We start from the raw sequence: 10,000 nt of genomic DNA on the forward strand, positions 1-10,000 counted from the left end.
CAGACCCTCTGTCCTTAGACCCTCTGTCCTTAGACCCTCTGTCCTTAGACCCTCTGTCCTTAGACCCTCTGTCCTTAGACCCTCTGTCCTTAGACCCTCTGTCCTCAGACCCTCTGTCCTTAGACCCTCTGTCCTTAGACCCTCTGTCCTTAGACCCTCTGTCCTCAGACCCTCTATCCTTAGACCCTCTGTCCTTAGACCCTCTGTCCTCAGACCCTCTGTCCTTAGACCCTCTGTCCTCAGACCCTCTGTCCTCAGACCCTCTGTCCTTAGACCCTCTGTCCTTAGACCCTCTGTCCTCAGACCCTCTGTCCTTAGACCCTCTGTCCTTAGACCCTCTGTCCTTAGACCCTCTGTCCTTAGACCCTCTGTCCTTAGACCCTCACATCGTACAAGGAAACACTTCCAGAGAGAACCCACAGTTTAAAGGGAACATGGGAGAAACCTCAGGGAGAGCAGCAGAGGAGGGATCCCTCTCCCAGGACGGACAGACGTGCAATAGATGCCGTGTGTAAATTGAAAAGATAATACATTTGCAACATAGGTAGTCCAGATGTTTGGAAATGCATGTGTGTATAATAGGAAGATGGATCCACGAGGATATCCATCCAGGACCGATGATCCAGGACCACAGCCACGACTCAAGATCCAGGGCTCGCGATCCAGGACACAGGACCGCAGGATCATCCATGACTCCGGATCCCGGCGTATATAGACACCAAAAAGAAAGACATGTGGGGAAGCTGGGTTAATCGGAACATGAGAGGACACAGGTACAGACAGAGAGAAGGAAGAAGTAAGATGTCCCCCGACAGACTAAGCCTATATCAGCAAAACTAGGGGCTGAATCTAATCAGCCCTAACTATAAGCTTTATCAAAACCTTTGAAACAGAAGTAGTCAGGATGGCCGAGCGGTCGAAGGCGCCAGACTCAAGGATCGACTCCTTCCTGATCAAAGGGACTTCTGGTCTCCAATTGGAGGTGTGGGTTCAAATCCCACTCCCAAATGTATATAGGGAGGGTTAAGAGAGATTATAATCATACCAACCCAGTCTCACGGCATTTCGCGTTCACCAACACGATTTTTAATCTATTGATTCGTGTTCACCATCACGATTTGCCCCTTTTTTTCGTGTTGCACAGGACGATTTTAAAAGCAATGTATTTCTACTGGTAACGTGTTTCGTGCCTGCAGGCTGCAGCACGTATTTTTCTCCGGTCGGGTCGTGGAAGACCGGAAGCTGTGTGGTTCATAAAAACATGTTCTTACTCAATATCAAGCCACAGTTATTGCTTTTATTTTAAATCGTATAATTTCGGACTTTTGTTGCCGTCTGTGAGGAAAAGAAATGGGGCTCAGAGCCTCAGGATACTGAAATCTGTATTTTTTAAATCTTGTTTTCCTTCTAATTTGTTGTTCTTTTCAAAATAACACACTTTTATTTACTCACCAATAACACTCAATTATCCTTGCTTTTATTTATTGGTTTAATTCCATAATCTCGGGCTTTTTTGACGTCCGTCAGGAACTGAATTTCAAAATAAATATAACCCGAAACAGACGTAGGCATTTCGAGCGATTACCCAAGATCCTCAGCTATGGTTTTAAGCTCGTTGATTGGATGTGTTAGCTGCAATGCATGCTGGGATTTGGTGTTTATATTATATGAAATCCGGAAAACATTTTAAAAGTATAAAATAATACCTAATTCCGAGTGTTCTTGCTTTTCTCTTTGAAAGTCATCACATAACGGCATTGTAATACACGGTTCGGTTGCATTACATATTACAGATCTGCCGTAGTTCTTTATTTATAGAGCCCTGATGAGAAGACCTTTGGAAAAACTGGAAGAAATGGCGCCGAAACTGAATACTTGACGTGGATCATAAATATATCAACAATTAAACAACATCTTCAATTTCTCTTCACACAATACGTCTCCTTGCAGTATCTACACTAATTCGGCTGACTTTTACATTTGATCTAATTCATAGATAGGTTATATTTACACCATAACGGTGCACAGCTGAGAGAAAAGGACTGTAGTTTTCAAAGATATTACTGATTTTCTTTGAATGTAAGAATGTAAATACTGAGTCTGAAATAGTATAGCAATATGCTGTAAAATGATGTGAAAGCATGCATAAAACTATACATCTTCAGATGTTGTACATACACACTAATAATACAAAGTTATTATGGCTGTGTGCACCTCGTGTGCACCTCCTAGTGGTTAAAGCACGTTATTGAATTATTGTTTTATGTGTTATATATTTGATAAAAAAAATATTAAGAATACATACTTTCATAGGGGGAAAGTATAAATATAGAATATAAAAAATCAAGAAGATACTATAAGTTATCTCTACAATAAAACAGTTTAGTGCAGGATGTACACAGATATTAATAGGAGGAGGTGCAAAACAGAAAAACGGATTAACCTTTATTAACACATTAAATATTAAGCCTGACAAAGTAATTAACGTCTAATATATTGCTTTCCTGCCATGTTAACTATGTTGAAGCACTTATTTTAACTGATATTATACACATTAATTATACTCTTATGTAGATAGAATAAGAAATGTGCAGAATATGACAGTTTAATGGTGGAGGTACACACATATTGATAGATGTCTTGTAATGCGCTGTTGAGGAACCTGTAACCCAAGTTTTTCATTCATTGCATAACTACACCGTAGTTGTGTATTATATGTCAAAAAACCTTTAAAATCTTGAAAGGGATGTGCAAAATAGCCATAATATACAGTCTTTAATTAACTATTAGAATAACGAGTAATGAATATACTTTATTACTTGTTTCCATTCATGTCAATTGCAGATACATGTTTAGTCTTCTCAAGCACCAACTATCAAATATCTCTCCTGATTGTTGGCACTTGACAATCACCTTACCTGAATTTTACTCAGGTGTAACTAAAGTCTGATTTAAGGGTTGTTTATATTTCACATAATTAATCAGAATCTGCAAAGTAACTCAAATAAATGCAGTGGAGTAAACATACCAGGTTAACCTCTGAATTGTAGTGGAGTATAATTACAAAGTAACAATGAGCTGTCATGTGGGTATATATTAATGCTGCGCTTTATGGACACAAGTGATTTTCACCCATTTATTAATTATATGTTTTACATTTGATAACACCAATGTGTTTAATAATGGCAACTTCTAATTGTGGGAAAAACGAAAACGTTCAGTAGAGACGTCCCATAGAACATTTTGCGAAACACAATAGCCAGCATGTGTAGTTCTGGGGGGGCGTTCGATTCCAGTTTGGATAGTCTGGCGTGGTTTCGTTCCATTTCACACAGCTGTTTGACGCTCTGCGTAACCTTACGGGAACTGTAGTCCTAAACGATAGCTGGGGATTATGGGTAGTGTAGTGTCTTTGGCCATCCAAACTCAGAAATGTTGACAATCGCAATGATGCTCGAAATGTCCCTTACAGGCCTACGTCTGTTTCCGGTTATTTTTATTTTGAAATTCAGTTCCTGACGGACACCAAAAAAGCCCGAGATTATGGAATTAAACCAATAAATAAAAGCAAGGATAATTGTGTGTTATTGGTGAGTAAATAACAGTGTGTTATTTTGAAAAGAATAACAAATTAGAAGGAAAAAAATATTTAAAAATACGGATTTCAGTATCCTGAGGCTCTGAGCCCCATTTCTTTTCCTCACAGACGGCAACAAAAGTCCGAAATTATACGATTTAAAATAAAAGCAATAATTGTGGCTTGATATTGAGTAAGAACATGTTTTTATGAACCACACAGCTTCCGGTCTTCCACGACCCGACCGGAGAAAAAGACGTGCTGCAGCCTGCAGGCACGAAACACACCAGTAGAAATACATTGCTTTTAAAATCGTCCTGTGCAACACGAAAAAAAGGGGCAAATCGTGATGGTGAACACGAATCAATAGATTAAAAATCGTGTTGGTGAACGCGAAATGCCGTGAGACTGGGTTGTGTAGTAATAGTAGCAGTAGCAGTAGCAGTAGTAGCAGTAGTAGCATTAGTAGTAGCAGTAGCAGTAGTAGTAGTAGTAGTAGCAGTAGTAGCATTAGTAGTAGTAGCAGTAGTAGCATTAGTAGTAGTAGTAGCAGTAGCAGTAGCGGTAGCGGTAGCAGTAGCAGTAGTAGCAGTAGCAGTAGTTGTAGTAATAGTAGCAGTAGCAGTAGCTGTAGTAATAGTAGCAGTAGCAGCAGTAGCAGTAGTAGTAGCAGTAGTAGCAGTAGTAGCAGTAGCAGTAGCAGTAGCAGTAGCTGTAGTAATAGTAATAGTAGCAGCAGTAGTAGTAGCAGTAGTAGCAGTAGTATTAGTAGCAGTAGTTGTAGTAATAGTAGCAGTAGCAGTAGCTGTAGTAATAGTAGCAGTAGCAGCAGTAGTATTAGTAGCAGTAGTAGTAGTGGTAGTAGTAGTAGATTAAAAGTTGGTGTAAATGTTTCTTCATTTGCATGTTTTGGCAAATTTGTGTTGTTTTTTTGCCGTTGTAGCGTTTGCCACCGTAATCCTGACTCAAATATAATTTTTTATTTCATTATTAAACAATGCTGGTGAATCCTGGTGAAAAGTAGCAGGTAGCCTATGGTATTTTCAAAATGCAAAGATTTAGAGGTTGGAAGCATGATGTAAGAGGCTTTCCAGATGTACCCGCATTAGTGTGGACGTGGTGTAACTCTGTACTGAAAGACAGACTAATGTATTCATTATAGGTGTCTTAGCATCTTGTTAGAGCAGGGAAACTCTGGTGGGACTGCAGATGAGGAGGGAGAAACAAGCAGACCCTCCATGATTTCAGTAGCAGTAGTAGCAGTAGTAGTAGTAGTAGCAGTAGTAGTAGTAGTAGTAGCAGTAGTAGCAGTAGCAGTAGTAGTAGCAGTAGTAGCAGTAGCAGTTCAATCAGGAGAGACGTGATGTATGAAATACATGTTTATTATCGGTCACATTATATAAATGAAACATAATGATGACAGTTTATAACAAGTGAATGAAATGTGTTTTGGCGACTAGGCCCAGGTTTTGTAGGACATCATTCGGGAAGGGAAAGAACCGTTTCCGATGAACCCCCCTGGGTCTAGACCTGGTGGTGGTGATAAGTGGTTAGGTCCGGTTGGAAGGGAGAAGGTTGAGCTTGGCCCTGAGTTGGAAGCAGGAGGCGAAGGGGTGGAGGAGGGTTGCGCGTTGACGCCTGGAAGACAGCTGATAGGAAAGGGGAGAGCATATATAGAGGGTTTAACAGGTGCGATAATTAGGCTTGTGAATGGAGGGAAGTGATATGTTGGCGAAGGAGTGGCGCTCCCTGTCATCCAGTGGAGGGAGCGAGTATTGCCATGACGAGCAATACGGAGTGTTAGGTCTTCCTGTCTGAACTTGCGCTGAGCTTCATTTCAATCAGGAGAGACGTGATGTATGAAATACATGTTTATTATCGGTCACATTATATAAATGAAACATAATGATGACAGTTTATAACAAGTGAATGAAATGTGTTTTGGCGACTAGGCCCAGGTTTTGTAGGACATCATTCGGGAAGGGAAAGAACCGTTTCCGATGAACCCCCAAAAGAAGTGAAGTATGAAGTACTGAACGTGAAGACATCTTACCTTGTGGGATGCAGTGGAAATCTATGGATGAAAATGAGAGGTTAATACATGTGGGAATTTAGACGTACTGATGCCTCCCAGGCGTCCTTCCTGGCCGTACGGGGCATCCCGGCCGTACGGGCAATAATATTAAACATGAACACAGACCCGGAGGTCACAACCTGACGTGCAGGGTTAAACATGAACACGAACCCGGAGGTCACGACCTGACGTGCAGGGTTAAACATGAACACAGTGACACGTATGCTGACATGCTCTGAAACCACCACCACCAGTATAGGCATAATTACCATTCTTTTAGTGTTTGAGAGACCTTGGATAGCCAGCACGCGCTGATGTCCGGCGAATGTGGGATGTGAAGGCGGAGGAGGACCACCGCCCGAGTTGCAGGGATGAGGGAGAAATGCCTGATTGCAGCAGAGGTGCTGAGCCTATCTGAACGAAAGCCCTGATATGCTATTAAGACGCCACAACCAGTTATGCATTATTTACCATCGGTAAACTGAAGAGCTCTTAGATTGCAGCACGAGCCGATGTCCGGGCGAAGAGGGAGATGTAAATAAGTAAGCACGAGCTGTTAGCTGGAGTACAGTAATGCATGAATATCATAGCCTGGATTGATGCGAGCCAAGTGAGCAAACCCGAGAATATGAATGAAGTGCAGGATGCACGCAGAAAAGACGTACACTTAGTTAAATGCTGAGACATGACCCACGATATAGTATAGCTTAATAGCAGTTAAGTGCGCCAGGATGAGTCATAGATGCTGATAAACTGATTGAGTGATTAAGATTGTCTTCCATCATCTGAGTGAGGATGGTGGGAGGAAGGGGAGAGCAGATTTAAAGGGGTTAGCAGGTGCGATGATTGGCTAGCCGGGGCGTAATGCCCCTGATCACTTATTGAGATAACGTGTGACGCCCGATGATGTTGTCTTCCTGATTGAACTTACGCTGAGCTACATTTCAATCAGAAGAGACGTGATGTATGAGTACATGTTTATTACCGGGACACATGATATGCGGGAATAGTGATGACGTATTACGATAAGTAATTGTAATGATGTTTTGGCGATTAGGCCCCGGGTTTGCAGGATGATCATTCAGGAGGGAAAGAACCGCTCTGATGAACCCCCAAAAGAAGTGAAGTATGAAGTACGGAGCTGTGAGCAATCCTTACCTTGCGGCTGGCTGCAGAGATCTATGGATGAAAAGGAGATTAACATGGGGACATGATGAGCGCCGGAATCGCTTCCGGGCTGCGGGGTTAGTCATGTGCGGGACCACTGCCCGAAACCTGCACGCAGGTTTAACATGACGCAGACCCACTGGCCGCAACCTGCGCCCGCAGTGTTAAACCTAAGCGCGGACCTGTGTCCGCAACCTGCGCCCGCAGTGTTAAACCTAACCGCGGACCTGAGTCGGCAACTTGGCTCGGACCCACGTTCGCGACCTGCACTTGCGGGATTAGCATACGCAGATCCGGAGTCATAGCCTGACAGATCCGGAACCGTAGACAAGTATACATGCTGACGTGTTACCACACCAGTTATAGGTATATTTACCATCTTTTAGTGTTGAGGGACCTTTGGATAGCCAGCACGGCACTGATGTCCGGGCGGATGTAGGATGTGAAGGCAGAGGAGGACCATCGTCCGAGTTGTTGCAGGGATGAGGATGAGACGCCTTGATTAGCAGCGGAGTTAGCTGCGCCTATCCTGAACGAATGCCCCGAGAATAATTGGGGTGATAAGCCGGATCTAATGAGAACTTGCTTTAAGTAACGATTGAACTGGCGTTGAGTTAAGGGAATATCCCCTGAAATAAGAAATAGTGGTGAGAGAGGATTAATGAAAAGGTCTAAAATGCAGAATTTGATCATGGATTTATAAGGGCAGAACGGGGAATCGTTGCGATTTTCGTTTTTTAGCAATATACATGACATGGCCTATTATAGATGTCTCCGGTACCGATAAAAGACCAATACGTTGGAGCTTAACGGCGCGTAAAACACACGTGATGACATCACCAATGAATCGACGACTGAATAAGTTGGCAACTAATTTGGTAATCAATTTTGATCGATTAAGACGATTAGTTGTTGCACCCCTACTGCCGAGGAGATGTTGTTGTAGCAGATTCAGCCGTTGGTGCACCGAGAAACGGAACATTATTATTATTATTTATTTTTATTTATTTATTTTTGGGGAAGAAAAAAGAGAAAAATACGATCATTTAGTCAATAATCATTAAATTAATATTGGGAGTGAATTCCTAATTAATTTAGTATCTGGTCGTGTCATAACCAGGATAATGTGCAGCGACTTGTCATTAAGGAGAAGAAGCCTTACGAAACACCATTCATTTCAGGTAATATTCTGTTGAAGCTTGAAACTGCGTTAGTTACTGAGCATTGTAATGGGTAGTAATTACCCGAACTGCATTAATAATGCATTACGTTCTTCGTACGCAAGTAATACGTTACTGCAACTCCATACTGTAACACGTTACACCCAACACTGCCTGGAACTCACCTTAATTAAAGTAGAAATGTATAGTGTTGAATTTCCTGTCGGCTCCCAGACCGTAGTCGTGGAAACTTCTAGAAAACATGTATCCCGCTCGCTCTACCATACCCACGCACACATGCACATCTCGTGAATTTGTTGCAACTGCCTTTTGCCAGCGCTACCCTGACGCCTGTTTTAGAGGTGAGGCGCAGGAGGAAGTAGCTCCAATGGGATGTAGCTTAACCCCTGCCTGCCTGCCTGCAGGAGGGGTTGTGGTTGAAGCCAGAATGGGTAAAGCTTCGCCTGCGATGAGGACCGTTCCGCGTGAAGCCGGAAGCGCCGCATTTGAGCCAGTGATGCCCTCTCGAGAGACTGAAGGCGTGCGTCAATTGTTTGCGTGAAGAAGCCCATTTCCATTAAGCCCGGAGGAACTTCCGTGGAGCCCGATTTCCTTGTTTTTTCCTCCCGCGTCCGGGTTTGCGGGGCGGCCGGCTGGACCCGCTAGCCGAACTGGGGAACGCCGTCTGTAGCTTAAACCGCCAGACTGCGGAGCTGATGAATAATGCCTGGAGCTGGGACGAAGCTCTGCTGCTGCTTGCGCGTTGACGCCTGAAAGACAGCTGATAGCAAAGGGGAGAGCATATATAGAGGGTTTAACAGGTGCGATAATTAGGCTTGTGAATGGAGGGAAGTGATATGTTGGCTAAGGAGTGGCGCTCCCTGTCATCCAGTGGAGGGAGCGAGTATTGCCATGACGAGCAATACGGAGTGTTAGGTCTTCCTGTCTGAACCTGCGCTGAGCTTCATTAGTAGTAGTAGTAGTAGTAGTAGTAGTAGTAGTAGCAGTAGTAGTAGTTGCAGTAGCAGTAGCAGTAGCAGTACTATTAGTAGTAGTAGTTGCAGTAGCAGTAGCAGTAGTAGCAGTGGCAGTAGCAGTAGCATTAGCAGTAGTAGTAGTAGTAGTGGTAGTGGTAGTAGTAGCAGTAGCAGTAACAGTAGCTGTAGTAGTAGTAGTAGTAGTAGTGTGTGTGGGTGTGGGTGTGGGTGTGGGGTGTGTGTGTGTGTGTGTGTGTGTGTGTGTGTGTGTGTGTGTGTGTGTGTGTGTGGGTGTGATCGTTGGAGCTATGTGCAACTCAAGGCATATGCTCGAATGGGAGCTGCCTGGACGCTGCAATCATGTTGCTGCAATCATGAGTGTGCTGACTTCTCCTACAGTGTCCCGCTGTCTGCTTCCTGCATCAAGTCAAGTGCTCGGCGCAGTTGTGTGGATAGGGCGCTCCTCTGTTTTCATTTAAACAGCTCCTTATATCCGTTAGCGCAGCTAGCTAGCACCAGATGCTAACAACAACAATAGCCGCGTTCACACTGCGGTACGGTAATGCACTAAGGTCTCTCTCTCGCTCGGGCCACACACACCCTCCCGGTCCTCCCGATGGCCAGTCGGTGCCTGCCGGTGAGCGTGGAAGTGTGGTCTGCCACAAGCGGGCGGCAGGAGCGGGGCTGTCAGCATCAGCTTGTAGATGGTATTTTAAACTCGATGCGCTCTGAAACTACGGGGCGGCCGAGAAAAAAAAAATACACATGCGTTAATCGCGTTAAAATTATTAGTGGCGTTAATTTTTTTTTGCGTTAACGCGTTATTAACGCGTTAACTTGACAGCCCTAGTAAATACACATCTGAGTTGACAAATATGACATGTGGGGTTCCTCAAGGCTCCATCTTGGGGCCTCTTCTCTTTAACGTCTACATGCTACCACTGACTCAGATAATGAAGAACAACAAAATAAGTTACCATAGCTATGCGGATGACACACAAATTTACGTAACAATTTCACCAGGAGACTATGCTCCAATTCAAAC

Source organism: Pseudochaenichthys georgianus, unplaced genomic scaffold (genome assembly GCF_902827115.2).
Source record: "Pseudochaenichthys georgianus unplaced genomic scaffold, fPseGeo1.2 scaffold_467_arrow_ctg1, whole genome shotgun sequence".
NCBI classification, from domain to species: Eukaryota; Metazoa; Chordata; class Actinopteri; order Perciformes; family Channichthyidae; genus Pseudochaenichthys; species Pseudochaenichthys georgianus.